General features: G+C 40.4%; 1 long non-coding RNA gene across 1 annotated transcript; it reads left to right on the forward strand.

The window, feature by feature from the left end:
- The first annotated feature begins 327 nt into the window (after nt 1-327).
- On the forward strand, nt 328-3,726 carry LOC120440781. The gene is made up of 3 exons (XR_005613505.1): nt 328-1,783; nt 1,879-1,971; nt 2,047-3,726. It is a non-coding gene; the product is annotated as an uncharacterized LOC120440781 (long non-coding RNA).
- Nucleotides 3,727-21,850: the final 18,124 nt, after the last annotated feature.

Here is a 21,850-nt window from a genome sequence, read left to right on the forward strand (position 1 = left end):
CCGGTACGTAGACTCGCACACAAGCGCACACACATACACACTCGGCCTGCACCCTTCATAAGTGCTTTAATGTGGCTTATTGCAGTGTGCGGTCCCCTTAGCCGTGGAAATATTCGCTTGACGGATGTGCTTTGTCGCCGGCGCTCCCCGGCGGAGGGCGGCTGTCAGGGAGGAGATGATAACATTAACAGGGAGGCAAGGCGATGACAAATGCCTGTTATCAGCGAACGAGGCCGGTGACAAATCGAACGGCAGCGCCCAAGCAGCCCCGGCGCGGCGTAATAAAAAAGAAGATGGATGGCACACCCAGGCAGGGCCCGCGTTAATGCGATTTCCACTGCTCTCCCTGACTCCCAATTAAGGCTGGGGGTGGTGGTGGAGGTGGTAGAGCGCGGGAGAGAGGAGACAGAGACTGTGCGCCTCGTGAGTGTGAGGAAGGAGGGAAGCTAAAGATGGGAGGAGGGAAGACTGCAATGGAGATGAGAAGAAGTTAAAACGAGTGGGGATGGGTAGAACTGACAGGAAGGAGAAATTCTGTAGCATATAAAGAGGATAGCTGTCACTAAGGATGGGATGAGGGACAGGAACAAAGTGGAAGAATCACAACACAACATGCAGCTTTAATTGCCTGCAGACCCCATCTGCTCCCTCTCATCTTCTTCTCCTCGGTTTTACTCACATCTCAATCAGGGCCGTGTCTCACAGGTACAGCGTTGTTTTGTGTCTTTGCGGCCAGGTGGAACATCGTTAGAGTTTTTCTAACAGCGACAGTAATGAACATAACCCGACACAGCATTAGAATAAAAAATAACTGGATAAATTCTCGCTTTAACCTCCTATTAGGGGCACCGCATGCTCCCGTGGTTTCCTGTTGGCCCAGGATTCAAGGGCTGCACCCTAAATCAGTGCTTATAAAAACAGAACTGACAGACAGCCCATGGCGTATAAGCAGACAGAGCTATACAGATGAGCTACGACTCTGTCCAGGATGACTGTTCCAACTCATCCTGTCCAAGGACCCAGATGTTATCTCTTTACTAAAAGGATCAGCTCAGGATATTGAGAAATTGCTTCAGGATAAGGGGGCATCTGTGCCCGAATACCCAAGGGCTGCTGTTTTGTCACTCTGACAGTGTTTTATAAAAGGCTGAGGAAGCTCAGAAGGCTGCAGAAACAAGCCTCATATATCTCCCGCTATTACACCCAGGCTAGAAAGAGAGGGCTGAAATGACAATGAAATATAGCCCTGGCTCAAAGGGAGAAAAAGAACAGGGTCTAAAGAGGGACAGCTGAGTCTCCCCAGGAGCCTGAAAGGGGCTGTGCTCCAAATCAGAGACAGATGCACAGCAGTCAGACACCAACCCTGTGCTATACTGCAAGCGCACAGAGGTGAAAAGGAGACGATATGTGGTTCAGAGAGGGAAGTCCTCAGAGAGAGCAGCCTCTCGGTGCCTTTGCTGATATTAGTCTGAAAGAACAAGGAAGGAAATTAGAGCCCTGCAGGAGGAAGAGAGAGGGAGAGGTGTGCTGGGGAGCTAAAAGTCCAAACTCGGCAAGGACCCTTGCATCATTAAGTTGTCAAGTGGATGGGAGGCCCCGAAATATGACTTGGAGTTATTGCTGGGGCCGGGCCTGATGATATAAGAATTACAGTACATGGATCATGGCCGGATCGATAGGTAGACAAAGTCATTATAGAGGGGCTAGAGTTCAATGCCTCCCTGGGGCTGCAAGCTGGGACATATTTATCACTATGGCAATGTGTAGCACACACAACACACAGGTGGGTAGCTGTGTAGTTATATTTTGCTTGTTGCTCTTATTTCCAAGGCTATCTGTTCCAGCTGTATTGATTGTTTAAGTTTTATGTGGGTGCAGGCATCTCTGCATGAGTTTCTTGACCTGGAATCTGTCTACGTTTGTCAACATATTTGCTTCCTGTGAGGAGTGTCGACGCACGTGTGTTTACAGGTAAGCTAGATGTCTTGGTGCTTGCACATCACTCAGCGGTGAGCATTTGTCCTTCCTCACTCTCTGTCTTTGCAGCCACAGGGTTGCAGAGGGATAGGGAGCACGGGCAGGCCAGCATCGATCCTCGCTTTGCCAAGAGAAATTAGGCATGAAATTAAAGCTCCCATCAAAGGCCAGAGCTGGCATTGTCACCTGATCCAGCACTATTTATACTCCCAGGAGATGATGATGATGTCTCTATCACACTGATGATAACAGGACAGAGAGTAGAGAGAGAGAGAGAGAGAGAGAGAGGTGGAGGCACAGATAGAGAGTTTCTCCCCTCCATCCACGGTGCCACTGACCCGCCATCATTTATACTGCCAGCGCTCAAGTGCAAGGTTAGCACCAACCTGAGCCTCCATAAATCACTGCTCTGCTGGACGGAGAGAGGCCGGGGTCAACGCCTCTCACAGCCAACCTCTGCAGATGACAGAGTATTTATAGATCAGGAAGGAGAAAGGCAGGGAGGAAAGAAGAGGCAGGATGTGTGTCTAAGTGGCATGTGAGGAAGTGTGTGCACACAAATTCAGACGTGATAGTAAATATACATCTGATATGAGTAAACTCTTGCTGTTCTCTTGAGAACAGAGGTGTTCTCCTGCAGCCGTGTAGTCATTGCATGCACAGCCGACACAGAGTTGTGACAAACGCAGGAGACTGTAGGGGGAGCCCATTAACCACAAATCAGACCCCATGTGTCGACTTTTCAGCTTCCTTTATAAAAACACATACTTCAACTTTAATTAAATAAAAACATAAAGCTTTTATTCTATCTACCATAAAAGACCAAAATGTGGGAGAAAAAGAGCCCATATACAAGTCACTGACACACAGATGACTCTATCTGTAATACACAATTTTAAAGTCACATATTTCCCAGTCAGACTCTGCTGAGCGGAGTCTCTGCCAAGTGCAGTGTTTTGACAACGGTACAGCAGGTCCAGCATGGTGCTCTAATGACCAGTGGCCAAAGGTTGTCCCGGCTAAACACTGGTTATGGTCAGCCACAAGATGACTGGGTGTCCCAGTGCCGAACTCATTTCTGCTGCTGCAGGGTTTCATGCATGGCGTCCATCTCTCCAGCAAAAATAAACCTTGGCACAATGCCAGATTTTGAAGAAAGAAAAACGGTTTTCAGCATCAACCAATCCTGCCGCTGCCCTGATGATTTAAGTGTTTACTTTTAATTCTGGAAACTACTGAATCCCTGAAAACCCATAATACAAAATTCAAATGTTGTGTGTGTGTGTGTGTGTGTGTGTGTGTGTGTGTGTGTGTGTGTGTGTGTGTGTGTGTGTGTGTGTGTGTGTGTGTGTGTGTGTGTGTGTGAACAGTCGTAGTCTGAAGGTCAAAGCAAAACGCATGCGATTGGTTCAACTCCAAACGGGCTGGAAAATTTGCAAAGACGTGCATGAGTAACTTTGCCTTTGGCTAGCATCTGCTGCTTTTCAGTCATTAACAATATGATGCTGTGTTTGTGCATACAAGTGGACAGCAAACACACGACGTTTTCAAACCATGAACCAACCCTGTATATGATGTCTTTGATGTTCGACTGTCACCTCCATGGTGTGACAAATAGTAATTAAAGCAATTAAAGTTGTCTCCTGATACAAAATTAATAATTTCCGTCTAAATTTCTGTTTGATAAACTTCGGTCCCAGTAACCGTACCCGGTTAGGTTCTAGTAAATGTTTGTACCTGAATTATTGATTTGATTAGTAGACAAGAATATCATTTAGCAAGTAATAATTTTAATATTAAAAAAGCTGGATATATTTTGTTTTAATTAGTTTGATGTTTTCCTTTCTTTTTTCTTTTTTGTGGAGCAAATGTATACAAGCACTGAGGGGAAGTGCGGGTGAAGAGGAATATTTTGAATCAATAAAGTTTCAAGCACGGGGTAGGGATCAATAAATATATACATACTTCTTCCTACCCCACATTCACATGTATGTGTACATGTATATGCAGGTATCTGTATATATGTGTGTATTATTGGTGTGTTTGCTTTATATGTCTGAAATAAAAGGTTATCATCATCATCAAAAAAGTTGAAGTTTCTTTTGTATATTAAAATTTTAGAGAGCGTTTTAGCGTTTTAGACAGTTGTCTAAAACAGCATTTACTTTTAACGATGTTTTGGACTCGTTAACTTAGCAACATATCTTCCTTAATGAATTAGGAGACTCAAGAAGCCCATAGTGTCCATTTACAACTAGAAGTCAAACTAGCAGTCAGAATAAGCTTTTAAAAATGGCAGTTGTTTTCTTTCTAATGTTCCACCACTTGCCCTTGATAATTTTCTAGATGTTGTAATCTTAAATGTCAGAAACAGGACTCATGTCAGTTGTATAGTTTGGATGATAAGGTAATTTCACTGAGAAAACTCGTGGCGAGGATAAGCGGTAAGTTCATCTATGGCAGGTTTTCTGTGAATTAGCTTTGTTATTGTACTGAATTGACTTTCACAATCACGAGACATCCCTCTACCCCCTCCCACCCATCTCCCGTTACAGTCTCCCCACCAGAGCAGCCCCTCCTTGGGACATGAAGGTCAGCGTGGCAGATAGGAGGGGTGTTTGATCGATAAGCACCAACCTCCCCTCGGCTCACTGACAGCTCCTGTCAAGTATCCAGCAGGACTCCTATCAAATGGATCAACCCTTAAACCCCAACCCACCACCAAGACCTCCCCAGTCCTCACTTTAAAAGAGAACTGTCACTAACTGGAACTGTCACATACCAGTCAGGTGTTTTCAACGCACTGATAATGTGCCAGGGAATGTCACCAGGGCTGAAAGTGTTTGTGTGTCGGAAGGAGAGCTGTTGAAAGTTTGCTGGTATTGTGTGAGATGTGTGTTTGTGTGTGTTTGCCCTCTGTGACCCAGCTTGCTCCTTATCATTTCAGATCGAGCAACAAAAATATCGGATTCAGCTGCAAGCCTTGATTGATTTTACAGTCAACCAAATCACAACGGAATAAAATAATAACATGACTTATGAGGCTGGAAAACTATACTCCCTCCCCCTTTTTTTAAGGGACTGAAAGAGATCTGGTGCTCGCTGTGTGTCACCAAAGGAGAGGCGCTCCTCAGTGACCCACATCACAGATGTTAGTGGTGGAAGAGACCTTTGTGTGAAGTCTGAGAAAACTGTGTTTGTGTGTCCTACACCCACCATAAGGCCTGCATTCTTAGGTGCTTAACACATTGACGACTATGTCCCTAAACTGCGATGCAGTAAAGCGGGCTGTAGGTTCACAGTGTATGTGTGTTTGTGTGTCTTGGAGGTGGGGGTTGGGGGGGTCTAGGGTGACAAGGAGATAGTGTCGCTGATTGACACGTGAAGAGCAACTAAAAAAAATGCTCCCCTTTGGAATGCAACAATCTCCCAGCGTTCCATGTTGCTCTGTGTCCAACAGTGAATTGTTAAAAGAATTCCTGGCAGTTAAGGAGAGGGTGAAAAGAGTGTGAAAGGCAATGTTCTCGTGCTAAAAGAGGAGTTTGTTTACTCCTAAAGTGGATGAACCTTATCCTATCAGGCCCGCGACATAATAACATACAAAAGATAATGACAGAGAACAAGAAAGTGACACATTTGATAAAGATTTTCCATTTTCTTTCACAGCGTCTTTGTGATCTTGCTGTGTCACTGACATTTCAAAGCAACTAAACCCTTAGGAGATACATTTAAAAGCAGCTTGGTGGTCTCCTAGTTCCTACCATCACAAACAGTCCCCCCTCCCACCCCCCAAATCATACTTAACCCACCCACTGAGGCTGACAAGGTGGTGGTCGCACTATGAGGAGAGATCCTTCTGGAGCAACAGGTTAAACCGACCACACGACAGGGGCAAAAGGCCCTGCTTACAAGGTCTAATTGTTTCCACAGGTTGCAGACTACAGAGGAAAGAGGGGGGCAGGGGGGAAAGGAGGGAGGAGAGGGATGCAAATGGTAAAGCGGGGTGTAGCAGACAGAAATAGAAAATGAGATGAAGGGATGGAAAAAACACAAAACAAAAAATGGTGAAATAAGAAGAAAAGAAGAGGAGCAGAGGGGTCGCTTTCCATGATGCAGTTTTACAGTGACTTTTACTGCTGTGCTGAGACAGCGAGAAATGGCAGATGCTGCTTCCAAGCCCAGGTGTGTCGCTAAAATACTGGTCAGATCACAAAGTATTGAAGACTGATACATACAAATCACATCTACCTGTCAGTAATCAGATTTCAGCTGGTATAATTATAGTAGTATGAATTGTAGTTAATTAGCTGTATGCATTATATTTTTACATATGTAATAAATATTGTGTTTTCACATTTTAAAGCCAGTTAGAAAAATGAAGCCTCTCAGGCTGCTATGTGCACACATAGCCCTGCTGACTGAAATGATCTCTTTAACATGGATGAACAGCACCAACATTAGATAATTAGCACTAAATACAACTCAGCACCAACATTAATGCATCTAGGCTCCAACATCAAGCTTCAGTCAGCAAATAGGGAGTTTTATGAATGGTGATGTTATGCTCAGAGTCTACAGGTAGATGCCCAGTGGACAAGGAGCTGATGAAGTGCTTAGACAGTGGAAGGAGCAGCAGTTCCAGTAGGTAGCAGACTAACTTTCAGACATGATCCTAATGCTTAACATTTATTAAAAGTGCAAGTGATTATGTCATGTGAGTGTGACAGTAGAATCAACGTGGGCTGCCTAAATGAGCATGCAGGACTTTCATCATTACTGGATTTTGACATGATGGTAAAGCCACGCAGAAAGCTGCAGAATCACTTGTTATTACAGGTTGTTTCTAAAGATACAGTATAGAAAGGATCTCGTAGTACAACATAGTACAAAATTAAGACACAAAATCAGCTGGCAAAATGTCATGGCAACCCTTTGTTTAGACTGATAGATATATCAGTCTAAACAAAGTAGAAACAACTAGGATCTATTTTGATCAAACTTTATTTAAATAGGAAGTAAAACACTTGGGGTTAAGAATATCTTTATGAAAGCGTCCAAGAAAGCCAGGGTTAGCTTTTCATGTTTTTCGACTGTGGGAGAAACCAGAGCTCTCAGAAATAACTCGTGTAAGCACAGAAGAACATGCAAACTCCACATACTGGTCCAGGTTTAACCCAGTGTGTGCTTGTTGTTAGGTAGTACTGCTAACCACTGTGTTGCATACTCGTGCCAGCATTGAAGACTACAGCCATAACCACTTGAGACTGGCCTCAAAGGTGAGTCAGTCCCGAAGGTGTTAAACCCCATGGTATTGAAAAGGTCAACGTTACAACAGAAATAAACATGCCTAACATGGTTTGGTCAAACTACTTTTACCTCTTTTCAAAAATACACTAAGTGGTTTAAATAATGCGTTATTACAGGCATGACTACTTTGAGTGATCTTGTTCTCTTATTAAATTGTTGGTTATGTATAGGGGTTGGCAATTCAGTTTCAACGATAGGTGACGTTATTTCTGGACTTTTTTTTTAATTACTGTCAAAATTTAGGATCCCATTTAGTTTCACAGTGAAGTACAGATGAATCTCACTAAGCCTGCGTTGTCACTGACTGTTAATACCCCAGGACTAAACTCTCATCCAAAAATGTCAAAATTCTAATCTGAAGGCTTCAAAACAGCAGTCCTCTGTCAAATAGATAACTGTACAATGCATCAATAACTCTTTCTTTAATATAATCTATGATCTAAATCAGATAGATGTGTAAAAGAGAAGCTGAACTCAGCTGAACTGGAGGCTAACTGTAATTGTATGACTGACATTAGTTATGACAGAGATGCATGCTGTCCAGTTACAGTTGGTGAAGGGATTAGATTTATCCTACTTTACACCCTAATTAGGATGATTTTTTGCAAATGTATATTAGCTTGGTGAAAATCTCTATGTTGGGCTTTCTGTGCATTTTTGTGATTTATCATATCAACGGTACAAAATGTTAAAAAAAATATTATAACCTCCAGAAGTCATCATAATGGGATATATTTGTAGAATATGAAGGCCCCTAATGTGAGGCACATTTATGAGCTTTTCATTTCTTGTGTTGGTGTTTCTTTGTTAGGTTTATATTATCTGTTAATTTATAGTGCAGTCTGTCTAATGTAATGAACACATCATCTCTACAGCCACAAACCACATACAAAGCCCCAAACCGCTGCCATCGGGAAGTAAAATCTGGAACTGTTCAGCAGATGAAGGAGTGACTTTGTGAGTCCTCTGAGTATTTATTTCTTTTTATACCTCCACAAGCTTTAGTCTGTATTATTGGTAGTTATGGGGCAGAAAATGGTATTCCCAGAGAAATCACCTTGGGTGCTGTCACACTGCAGGAAATCTTACAAGTCATTTAATCTAGTTAGGACTCTTAAAATATTGTTTTTCTTTAAAAAGAAAGTTTAAAAATGTTTTCCAGTGGGGAGAAGTAATGCGACATATTTTGTATGCAATAGAAAATACCTGCAGATTTCTCAGTGACTATGTTTAAGAATTTCCTTAAAAAATGTATTTCTTTGACACTATTGGACTAAACTGCCTTGTTTAAACTGAACTGACAAATAAGTGTCTTTGTAGTGAAATACATTTCCTCCATTGCACCTTGACACCTTTACCTTCTTTCATACTTTGTTCCTTTTATGGAGCAAGTCCAATTTTACATCTCCATGACATCTGTCCTAGACTGTCTAGACCATAGTAATAACACATATAAATTCCTAAAGTGAGTGGCATTCCCATTTGATGTAAAGTGATCTGCTGTGTGCTTGCCAGGACTGAGTGAACAAGATCACTGACACTATTCCTGTTATACAATTTATTTGAAGGAGTCACTAAGTTTTAATGTAAATCCCTGAGCTTTTGTGCACGATACTCCAGCTGTAAAAAATAGAGTGAAAGGTATAACCAACAATGAAGGTCCTGAAAATCAGATCCACTTCCCATCGACTGGGAAGAAATGCAAGCTTCAGTGTGAAAGTTTGTTATCTCAAATGCTACACACACACACACACACACACACACACACACACACACACACACACACACAGAGCCAGTTACAGTACAGCTGTCATGATTAAACTGTTATGGCCCAGATGTATCGAAGGGTATGATTTACAGATGTCCAATGACATGTTCATAGATGTGTTATGAATGTGTCAAATATCTAGTAAACTTGAGTCTTTACCACATCTTTTAAATTGAAAAGAACTTGAAATAATGTCAAATCTGGTTTCTCTACCATGTGGGAAAGCTTTAAATGGGTTATTGGAATCATCTGTTGGGAAAATTTGGTTAGCTTGGTCCAGCTTAGACAAAAAACAAGGGGAACAGCTTACCTGGTTCTCTGTGAAGGTTCAGTCACTGACAAAATGAGTGTTTTTAGTGATTTAATCACAATATGTTGTTTTCAAAGTCATTTATTTCTATAGGAATCTTAGAGGTGGCAGTGAGGGAATCTGGACAGGGCCAAACATGCGTTTTCCCCCATTAACTGAAGCTAATTCGCTCTTGGTGGTGCCTTTAAATTTATCTTTTCATTTAATTAATTAAATTCAATTTTGACAAGAGTAATGTTTATCCTATTAATGTCAAATTATTACTCTCATATTTAAATTGGTCTATCAAAAGTTGTATTTTTGTTTTTTTAGGTTTAATGTCTAAGCTGTTACTGAGCTGTTTTGAGATTAGATTTGTTGCACCCACTGGTGAAAAGCAAACTATTCTGCAGACAGCAAGCAACAGTCCAACCCTTAACTGGGATTCAAGTTTGTGAAGATGTTCTGTAACAGGACCTCCGTGCATTATCATCGCCAGCATTTGCTGAAGGAATGAGACATTTATATTTATTAATGTTAAGATGAAAAACATGTTGAATTAATGTTGGCCGTCATTTATTTAAACATTTCCAAATGATCTTTGTTGCAGGCCGCTGAGTCTGATCTTCGCTTTGACTGGAATCTTTCAAGTGTTTTGTGGGAGCCAAAGGGTTAAGACCCCAGTTGCAAGAGATAGGGGCTGAGAGCAGGCCATGAATCCTGCAGTCTCTGCAGGCACAGCATGGTAAAATAATTAAGCTTGCCTTTGAAGGGGACTAAACAAACACAACAGCACTCAACACCAGCCATGTCCACTCTCTTTCCTTTCTGCCTCCTCGGTCTTCTCTTCTCTGCTTTCTCACTCTGCTACCTGCCATACACCATACGTAGCCCCTCATGATGACCAGTTACCCTTCCCGCCCATATTTCTAATCCTTTCATCTTCCTTGTCATTTTGTGGTCTCTCTCTCTTTATCTTTCTCCCGCTCTCTGTGGAGATTCTCCTGGGGAAGAAAGGTGGAAAGTAGGAAAGAGAGAGTAGGGCCAGGTAATTCACAGATCAGCTTTTCACATCTCCTAGAGTTGGCTTTACACTGTGAGGAAACAATGCTGCTGGAATAGTTAACTAGTAATTCATAAATGTTATAACATTTAAGTCCATTCTATCATTTGGCCTTTATAACAATTGACAATAATGAACGGAAAGTGGCTTTTCTTGGCAACAACTTTATTTGGGCTGATTTTTTTTTTTTTTTTTCACACAAGTTTCATGTAGATGCTGACTATTGCTACACATTAAAACATCTTCATGTGTAGCACATTCAAAAAGATGGCAATAATGGGGTGTTGAATTTTATGAATATTGCTCTAAGAAACAATGAGGTGTATATGTACACTGAAACTATTTAAATTAATACTTTGACATTTTGAGCAGTAGATTCTTTGGCTTTCTGGGCTTGAGTTAGATAATAGAAGTAATGCTGCAGCAGTGTTTGTATGGTAAATATGATGCTACAGTCATAGAAAACAGCAATCTTGGCTCTGACCAGAACTGCTTACTGGCACCTCCACATCACTAATCAACACATGTGTTTAATCTAAACAAAAACCAAAGTGAAAAAGACTTCACTGGTTTCTTTTATACAGAACCAGCAACAAAAGTGAAACACAGGCTTCCAGTTGAGTCTTCAGTCCATGAAATACTGCCTGTGCCTGCTATAAGCAAAATATATTGTACATCTATGGGTTATATGTGGTATTAACTGGAATGAATGTTAGTGATGTGACTGCAAAACCCCCACACAGCACATGGCTACTCAGTTACAAATTCACCGCCTCTGTGCCTCACCTCTCTTTTTCTCCCACACATCCTGCATACACACATCCTAAAACTTTTAGATTACCATAACTGCACACTTATGGCAATCTAAAGCAATTGAACCCAAGTCACAGCTCTGACCCTAGCAAGCATTGCTGCGTCCAGCACAAACAAATCAACTAATGCAGGTGGTGCATGGGGGGGGCTGGTATGTAGAGAAAACTATCAATTGGGATTGGAAAGGCTAAAACAGAACAGTTATAAAACAGAGAAGCTATTTGAACAGCACCCCCGAGAATGGTAGGGATTCTCACCAATTGCTCATTTTTTTATTATATCCCACCTCTTGGAGGAGTGCGAGGAATTTTAAAACCAGAATGGTGATCTCACCACTGAGTGGACTGATGGTGATGATGCATCAGGGACATTACGTTCAGCTCCAAAACTGCAGCTCTTGGTTTTTTGGTTTTCAGAAGCTGGGACAGAAAATCATTAATTATAGAGATGGAAAATTAATCCTTTTGTCTTTCTTTCAAACATCAAAACAATTCAATGTGTGTTATTGTTACCAGTATCACTGGTGATTTAAATAAACATCGATGAGCCGAATAAAACTCTGAATCCAAACTCTAAACGTAGAAACAATTCACTGACCTAAACAAGAATCCTAAACTGATGCATTTATATTTTGATTTACATTTTATGAAATGTCCAATCTGAAATGTGAAAGGGTATCTTATTCCAGTACCACCATCAGCACAATGTTAACACAAAACATTTAGCCTATTTCAGCTCATTGTTTTGATTCTCTGCTAATGTTTTGTTGAGGCAGACATGTCTATAGGTCACTTTAGGTGTTCAAACCATTAACCAACCCTAAAATGTATTACTAGGACCTAAGCAGCTGGTTGCAATAAATAGTGGAATCATGATATTGTTTATTGTTTAATATGTCAAACTCAAATATCTTAACGACCTAATTTTACAAATGGAAATCTTGCATCTTGCTTTTTTTATGTTAACTGTCTTAATACAATACAGATGATTTAATGACATAAATATAAATACACATTCACATGCTATAGTTAGGTAAACAGCTGAAGAGAAAATCCCTCCTGTGGAAACCGTCCTGTCATGTGAGCACCGAGGCGATACCCCCACCTGTCCTGAATCAAGGAGCAAGGAGGGGAAGACTGAGCAAGATGCTGCAGATATCACTGCAGTCAGGAAAAAGGATGATCAGGCCGTCAGGCAAAAGGATGTTTGGAGAAAGTCTCTTTCAGAAGCTGTTAAATCTTGTAGTTAATATAAAGACCAAGGAGATAACCAGCTGTTGAAAGCCAACTTACTTTAAGAATGTAAGGACTGGTTTGGCCCTCCAAGATTCCAGCTTGTTGTGATTTGGTGTTTTCAGCCTTTGACATTTAAACCAGTGGTGCAAGATAGATGTGTTTGAAAACTAAATACTCTGAAAATATACTATGTTCCATGGATAATCCTGTGTACACCTAGGATGCTGAAAAGGATTGGGTGCGTTGACGTCCTGGGCAAGAGCGAAGCTGAAGAACACAAGAGTGACAGTTTATTATGGCTGGTGATACAATTCTGCTGAACATCCCATGAAAATATTTGTTAAACAACATCCAGTAGTCTTCTTGAACTGCTGCTGAGCCCATGCAGTGATTTCCATGAAAGAATCAAACCTGTTTTTAATACAGTGCCACCTGGGAGTTTGAAGATCACAGGCATCCAACGTTGATGTTCAGACTTTTCCCTGACTGTTCAAAGTTCTCACAATTTCATGTTGAGGAACATTATTCTGAAATTGTTCCACAACTTGTGGACATGTTTTTTTGAAGCGTGGTGATCCACTGCCCAACGTTTTTCCTGAGAAACTTTGTCTCTAAGATGCTCTTTTCATATCCAATCATGTTACTGACCTGGTGCCAAATAAAAATATTAGTTGTGCAATATTCCTCCAGCTGTTTCTTTTTAGTACAACTTACTTTTCCAGACTTTTGTTGACCCTGTCCCATCTTTTCTGAGAGACATCACTGCTATCAGTATCTCTATGAACTAATATTTTTCACAAAATGGTAAAATGTCTCTGTTTAAGCATAAAATAAGGGTTCATGAAATTTGCAAATCATAGCATTGTTTTTTTAATTATTACTATTATTGGAATTGGGTTTGTATATGACAGCAGGAAGGAAGAGCACTGTTGGATCAAGAACAAGAGTAACAGGGCGAGCTTCGTTAGTAGAAACATCAGCATGGTGGACCATGGAAGAGCCCATGGGCAAGGCTTATTTTCTTTTGTTTTTATCAAGGTAGCATACAACACATTGTTCAATCAAGTGAACCTGTAGAGGTGGATTGGAAGGGAGGAATACTGGCTTCTCTGCAACAGTCCAAATCCAGGGCACATAGTGGCAAATCCAGGGCTTAGGATGCTACCGGTCACATGAAAAGATCCTAAAATTGGTCAGATGGTGAAGTTCATCCTCAACTAACAATTCAGTATATTCATTGTGTCAGACATGACGAGGGCAACACAAGTGAATGTCAGTAGTTTCACAGATGACAGAATCAAACTAGAGCTGAAAGTCAGTCTCAGCAGAAAGCTCCAATTCCTACAAAACTTCCATCCTAACATACGGGTCTGGTCCAGCAGTCTTAAAACCATTCTCTTCATCATTTAAGCTAAATGTCCCATTGAAGAGGCAGTAGACATTTTCTTCAAGAGGAAGATTTTGAGGTATGCAGATATTTTTTTAATACAAAGAAGCTGATTGAAGAACCCAGCACATGTAGGATGCTGCAGCTTTATGCATGAGCGGTTCAGCTCCTAAAAGACATGGGAGCAACAGAAGTAAACAGATGAAAGGGCTTGAAAGATTTGCCTGAAGAGTCTGAAGAGAGTAGCATTTGCCTTTGAAAAGAAAGAAGTGTGAGAAGTAACTGGAAATCCAGAGACAGGGAGACCTGTCCTTCGTTTCTTTGGCACCCAGAGATGATGCAAGGTTTAAAGGATTCTTGAACCTGCATTGGACTCATGGGTACCAGAGCAGCCGGAGCTGGAGGTAATACCCAAACAGGTTGACACCCATCTTTATAATTAGTCATTCATTTCTTACTGTTCAGTTTGACCCTGTACCAGCCCTTCATTGATGTTCAAGATTTCTTCCTGTAACTATCTTTCTTGTAATGCAATTCAACAATTTAGTGGTAAAGCTGAGCGTATCAAATCTGTGACAGAAGATAAATATAATTAAGACTTTGTTCAGCTGTGGCAAAGACAATTTATAGCTGAAAAAATGTTGTACAATAAGACAGAGACAGAGAAAAAACAAGGAGGAGAAAGGTATAGAGAAAGAGGGATAGAGAAAAAGAGCAAGAGAAAGGCATTGGGAGGTATGACTCCCGGAGGACCATTGAATTTCTTTTCTTTCTTCTGTGCCTTTTTCATGGTCCTCTCACTCCCAGGTCTGCACAGCTGTTTCAGGGCTGGGGGCTTCTTTCTCTAGAGCCCAGATAAAAGAGCCGCGCTAAGCAGCCCTGCAGGTAGGTCTGTTAAAGCAATTGCTCTGGCTGTCCACTGCCCAGCGCATGAAATTTTTTTAAAAAAGGCAGAAAGAGCGAAAGAGAGAAAGAGAAAGAGGAGGGAGTTTAAAGGAGGGTGGGGAGGGGGTAAAAAAAATGCGTAAAACTGGGGGATTTTTAAAAAGTTAGAGCAACGGAGGAAAAAAGAAACATAGATGACAGATAAGGAGTAAAGATGCAGATAGAGAGATGAATGAATGCGAAGGAAACCAGAGAGGCAGAGGAGGATACCTGCCTGTAGCTACCACAGACCTCCTCCACCACCCCCCTCGATAGGAGCCATGTCTGCTTTTATTGACTTTGTTAAACCATTTTCAATGCTACTTCCTATGTGTTTACAAGACAGTAAATCACGCTCCATTCCGGGTGGGGGGTTATGGGGTGAAATACGGCAGAAACATCCAACTTGCACTGGAAGGAAGAGTGCTTTGACTGATCCAGAGACAACTTTCCAGCTTTCTGCCTTACTGCCAGCACTTCACACTACACACACACGCACAAACACATCTTCCTGCACAGTGAACAGATGGGGATGACACCGTGGGGGCCATTGTTTTCACTGACAAGAGCAAAAAGTGTAATTTAAGACTTACTGGATGATAAAATTGTTGTTGAGACACTGACTACGTTTACAGAGCGAAATAGCAAAACAGAGCTGCTGTACGCAACAGTTGTTAAAATCTTCAGCAGAGAGCTTTATTTAATAGTACTAGGAGCACCACTCAAAGTCGTTAAGCAAACACATTTGGGTTATGGCAAAACTGGGTCCTTTAATCACTTCTACACACTGGGGTCATTCCCAGACAGTCGTTTCATCCAGTTAAAAAGTCATTCAAGCTCACCACTTCACTAAAACACGAGTAAGTACTTTGAACGTCATTGGATGGCTTGATTTTCCAAATTTTCTTGCTGTAACAATTTTCTCAGGCTTTGGCGTTTTGACACCCCCGCATGCACAGTCGCACACACACTCACCAAATCATGGCTGTGTAACTGAGCTGCTCTTTGTGACTGAAAGGTAGACTGACACCCCCACCCCACCTTCACCCCACCCACATTACCTCATTTTAATGGTGCGGTACAGCAGACGAGGGACAGTTAATGTCCCTCACACGCCGTCTTTCCATCACTAATAATTAATTTCTAAGATGATGATTAAAAAAATAAGACATGCTCCTGAAGATTTTCAGTGCAGTAAGGTGACTAAAGGCGTTTAACCTCAAACCCTGAAGCAAAACTTATGGGCTTCCTAGAAATGTGTTGCAGACGAGATTGCCTGCATATGGAAGTTTTTGTGCAAAATAAACCGAATTATCAAATCAGTTGATTCCAGAAAAAAGAAAAAAAACCCTCTTTATTTAAAATTCATTTGGTGGATTACTTTAATGAGGCTAAATAATAATAAATAAATGCTTCAAGGAGTTTATAGAGGTCACTAATAAGTGGTGTAGAAAACACTGATGATCCACCATAATGTAAGCGCTCATTAAAAGTAATAAAAACGAAACATTTGAATTTAAAAAATTGTAATAATCATTATGTTGGCTGTTAGAAATGTAATTATTAATTATAATAAACCATCAAGTCTCTTTAATAAACCACAAACAAGCAAGCATGAACAAAAGTCTGCATTTCCCCCGGCGGCTCACATCTCTGCATGTTAATTCCTCCATTAAGACAGAAGAAGGTGGAGGTGCATATCCAGATCCTTTTCTTTAAAAAACAAGGCACTAGTATTGAGGAAAGATAGCGCTCTTCTAGTCAGTCATAGGTATTTAAAATACTGCAACAATTTTGTGCACTTTACCCAATTAAAACTGAACTAAGGTAGCTCCTTGATTACTATGCAAAGCAGGGCCTTGTGAAATATTTTATTGCTTTATACACAAGTGAGCTGCTTTACCAGTAGCACACGCTAACACAAATTAAATAGTATTTAAGCCCTGAATTACTGGTTCCACTGGTGGGTGTTTTAGAGCAAATTTTAGCAGCACTAAAATACACTAAAGAAAAAAACATGAAGTTTGGTAGCAGTAGTAGTAGGTCTCCCCGTTATTCTATTACATCAGCAGCAATATTTCAAAAGCTTACTTACTTTTTCCACCCTGAGCTACGAATGATTACTTGCTGTTTTTATTAAAGACTGTTTATGTGTCACGACTTTATTAAGATTGTGTTAGTTTATATTGTGACTTCGATATAAAAAAACCACATTTCTTTTTAGCATTAAATACAGAAATTTTCTTATTTCTGAAAGATTGACAGACACGACAGAGATTTGCTTAAAACAAAAAGGAACTTATTCAGCTGTCATATTCAGTTAAATGTTCATCCAAAGTTAAACATCAGTAGACAAGTCAAATGCTTTAATTCAATTTATGGCATTAATCCTTCTTGTCCTGCAGTGCCAGGAACAAATTGTAGCTTTCAGTGATGCGGTTGATGCGAGCCAGCACGCTCTCAAGCCAGTTCAAGGTAAGTTGCCGGGGCGGTGATGTGGTCACAGGCACATTATGTGGTCCAGGTTGTTGCAACAAAGCAGCAGTGCATAATTACAACAGGTGGTTGAAGAGTTTTTCTTCTAAAAAACCGCTGAGGTTTGGGGAGTGAGCAACACTGCGAGCAGATGACACTAAGTGAATCACAACATCTCACATTTTCTTTCCACCCAAACACACTCATACATACTCATTGGCTCTGCTTTTTCTCTTCATCTATGGTGTCTACCTTTCCATTGGCTGGCCTTATGCAAGAGTGTGTATTTTTATGTCTTGCATTAGCTAGTGGGAATAATGCCTCTCACTGAATGGTAGTCTGCTCTGGGGCCTTTTCAGACATTCAGTCACTTCTCTTCTAAGAATAACCAATGTGCAGCTTTGCCAAAAGGTTCCTCTCCCTGACTTTTTTTCACAGCGTCCTGTGATTGGTGTCTTTGTACCTCACTCTCTGATACCAAGGCTTTGGATTAGCAAACTGTGATCCAAATGAGAAAAGCAGCATTGGGAGAAAAGGCAAAGGAGCAGGGATCTGGGGCAAAACTTGGACCTGTGTCAACTCTTCTCAAAATTATTAAGAGGCCAGAAAAGCTGCTCACTAGAGAATTTCAGGAGTGAGGCAGCAGACAGTTAGGTATGTAACAAAGCAGAATAAAAAATATAGCTTTTGATCAGGTTTCACGAGGAACCTTTCATGTTCAGTCTGGAGAATTTTAGCCAAAACTGCCTGACAGTTCACCTTAACCAAATGTCGTTTATAATTGCAGAGACGGAATTGTTTCTAAATTGTAAGTGGCTGTTGTAGACTTCTGTGAAATGTAAGAGATGTATGGACTTTAAAGCACCAGACTGAGCACTGTGTTGCTGTAGGGGCAGATACTACACTAAGGACAAAGGTGTTGTGGTTGTTTAAAGGAGTAGTTAGCACAAAAGTTTGATGTTTTTGAAAACATATTAACTTTTGTGTGAGTTAAATAAGAGTTAAATAAGAAAATTTATATTCAGATTGCAGTTGGATTGGCTTAGCATAAAAACCTGAAATTGAGGGAATCTGACAGCCTGGATGTGTCTACATCATGGGAAATATTGATTATGACTTAGAAGTGTTGAAAATCAAAAAAAATAAGATCAATAAAAAAAGGTTTTAAAATGCAGAAATGTCCGACTTCTGCACTCAGTCCTTGGTTGGGACACTTTTGCCAAGAATTACTGCATCAGTGCAGCGTGGCGAGGAGGCGATCAGCTTGTGGCACTGCTGAGGTGTTAGCAGCCTGGATTTTTGACTCTGGTGTTTTTGATCTTCCCCTTGACAATAGCCCAAAGATTCTCTTTGTTGTTCAGGTCAGAAGAGTTAGCTAGCCAATCAAACACTGTAATAACATGGTCAGCAAGCCATGTGGTAGTAGTTTTGGCACCATGGGCAGGTGCTTAGTCCTGCTAGAAATCAGCGCCTCCATGAAGCTAGTTAGCAGATGGAAGCATAAAATCTCCTGGTACATGACTGCACTGCCCTGTGACTTGATAAAACACACCAGCAGATAACATGGCACCTCAAACCATCACATGCTCCAGGAACGTCACACTGGACTTCAAACACCATGCCTTTCTCCAGACTGTAGGATCTTTATTTCCAAATGAAATGCAAAAAAATGAATCTGATTTTCATCTGAAAATGAGACGTTGGACCACTGGGCAGCAGTTTAGTGCTTTTTCTCCCTAGCCCAGGTAAGATGCTTCTGACATTGTCTCTGGTTCAGGAGTAGCTTGTTATTAGGAATTAAACAGTTGTGGTGACTTTTCTTGCATTAAAAACTTTGCTGCACTCATCCTTTTTGTTTTCACATCTTTACATGCCACAATTTTCCTTTCCAGTCAACTTTCCATTAAAATGCTTTAATACTGCACTCTGCAAACAACCAGCCTTTTTAGCAATGACTTTATGTGGCTCAGCTTTCATCATCTGGACAACTGTCAAGTCAACAGTCTTTACCTGCACTGATACAATATTTATACTGCTTTATGTGTAATTTACTCAAATTTGAAATGAAATATTCTAATGATTTAAAATACTGGCTCAAAACTCAGACATTAAAGTCCTGGAATATACATCCTTTTTTTTCTTTTTTCCAGATGGAGATAAGAGATTATATAGCCAATGAGAAGTCAAGCATTGGTTTTTGATGTCCTGAATGGCAGCCTGAGACACCAGGAAATAGTAGCAAGCTGGGTTAATATGTTGCATCCATAGACTGTATGCATTAGCTAATTCTTGATTGGTGGTAAGTAACCAATGCTATTCATAGGTTACTTACCACCAAACTACAGATTAGAGTTCATAGATGTCCTTTTGCTACTGTTAACTATGCAGAAAGGTATAATATCTATTAAATATTTGCATTCAAACAGTTCCAGTTTTTTGACTCATATTATCTGGACTGAAGTCTGGCAGACAGCTCATGGCTTAGGCTTTGTCACTGGCCTATCAGAGCAGTATAACTTTTAGTCTTTATCTTTATCTTTAATGATTTTTAAAGATAAAAAAGTACTTCCTATACAGCTGACACAAAAGCAGGAGATTAACTGCAGAAAACAAAATATTTCTATTGATTTGTTTGTTTTATACCAGACAGTCAACACTTTTGGAGACAGCCTTAAGAGGCCATTAAGCAGGGGTGGGCAAATAATTTTCCCAAGAGTCCCCACGAGAAACTGAGACCATTGTGGTGGGTTTTATCTCTTTATAAGCTTGTTGGTGAATCCCTGCACAACAGTTTCTCATGTGGCCCCTTGGGAAAATTAATTACCCACTCTTGCGTTAGATGAGCTGTAGTTTTTGGTACATGGGTTTCATTTTTCAGAGGTAGCTGCTAGGTAGAAATCTTAAAAGCACCCCAGAAGCCCTCCTAAAGGCACATCTAAAGCTTTTTGAAACATCACGTCTTGTTTGTTTAATCTGTGCAAAAATTGAAGTGTAAAGACCATTTTTCTCAGTGAACAAGAGGTTACGCATTTCTTGGCAGAAGCAGGACACAGCAAACTTGCCAGACCACTAGTGGAAACCTATATTTACATACATACAGAGAGTGGTGTCAGTCGTCTCATGTGATTTTGAATATTCAAGTAACATATCCCAGGTAACATTTATTAAGCCAGTGCCATTATATCAGCCACTTTTGCCCCAACACGTTCTAAACCTAATTTCTACATTTTTAGAGAAGTTTTTTCAGGGCAGTTCACTCACAAAGCACTTATAAAATCACAAACTAAAAAAGCCAAGTTAAAAACTCATCCTAAATGTTTTTTCTTTAATTTATCATTCATATTCACAGTTATTACAATTATAAGGTGTCGAGGATGTCAAAATTAATTAAACATGCACAACTTTCCTCACAAATAAAGCACCGACCTTCTCTTGTTGGTTTTGGCTCAGATAAGTTGACTATAAGTTAACAAAGACAGAAGCTGAGTTTTTGGGAGACAATCAGCATGAGCTATAACCCTAAGACATTCAAAAAAGTAAATAATAAACTATACTTTGGTGTCATCCCCCAAACCTAGAAGAGAAACTTTGACTGTGAGTGATGTACAGTGGCTTTAAAATAAAAAGAAACCCTCGATATGGGACTCAAGGTTTCCTTTGCCTCTTAATCAAATTTTCTTTAAATGACTCGTGGGTGAACTAATCTGGGGTCACACAGTCACGTGCACTATACTGATAAGTCATTGTGTGGTCTACAAAAAAACCACTTGCTTTAATTGTCATGCATGTGCATTTCATATTAGGATGTGCAATCGCTGCTTCATATGGGATCAAAATATGAAAGAACAAAGTGCTGAATTGGCCCAGGTGGCAAAATCACTTGTTGCAGTGTCCCGCTGGAACTAATAAGGCAGTCCATTTTCACCCTCTAAATCCCCTGCATTGGCTAAAATGACTGATTTACAACTAAGACGTTGACCAAACTCACATAATTATATATGTATTATATTTTACTCTTGTACAGCTGTTCTGTGTGAAGGGTGCAATAGTTTCCCATCCTGTTCGCACAAAGAACATGGGCCTGCTTGTATAAAGTCTCACAGGTAAGAGTCAAAGCCAGAACTCTGCTTTGGCTCATTAGGACGATAATCAGATTTGAGGCCTGGAGTCTGTAAAACTATACTGTTAACAATATTATTCTGATTTAAAGTGTAGTTATCAAGGCTGAAATTTACTTTCACTTGCAGCATTGTGAGGGCTCAGATATACAGCAGAGATTTAGAAGGCAGTTTATGATTGTATGTTTAGTCGGTCATTTCTCCATTTATGATTAATGCTTTATCTGCACACACATGAGCAATAAAAAGTCAAGAAGAGGGGTTTGAAGTAACATTTGTTTCACATTTCTATGTATTTCTCCTCACATCTACAAATGACATTGGGCTGACTTTTTTAAGTCTGCTTAAAAATATTACTTATACTGTACACTGAAACCTTTTTTCACTGTATTTGTTTCTCCTTTATTCTCTAACGTGTTAGCTAAAAATAGGAGTCACCTTCCTAATGTGCTTGTGATGTAAAAAAGCTGGCGACAAAGTCTCCAGAAATTATT

The sequence above is a fragment of the Oreochromis aureus genome, linkage group 6 (genome assembly GCF_013358895.1).
Source record: "Oreochromis aureus strain Israel breed Guangdong linkage group 6, ZZ_aureus, whole genome shotgun sequence".
In the NCBI taxonomy this organism is placed as follows: Eukaryota; Metazoa; Chordata; class Actinopteri; order Cichliformes; family Cichlidae; genus Oreochromis; species Oreochromis aureus.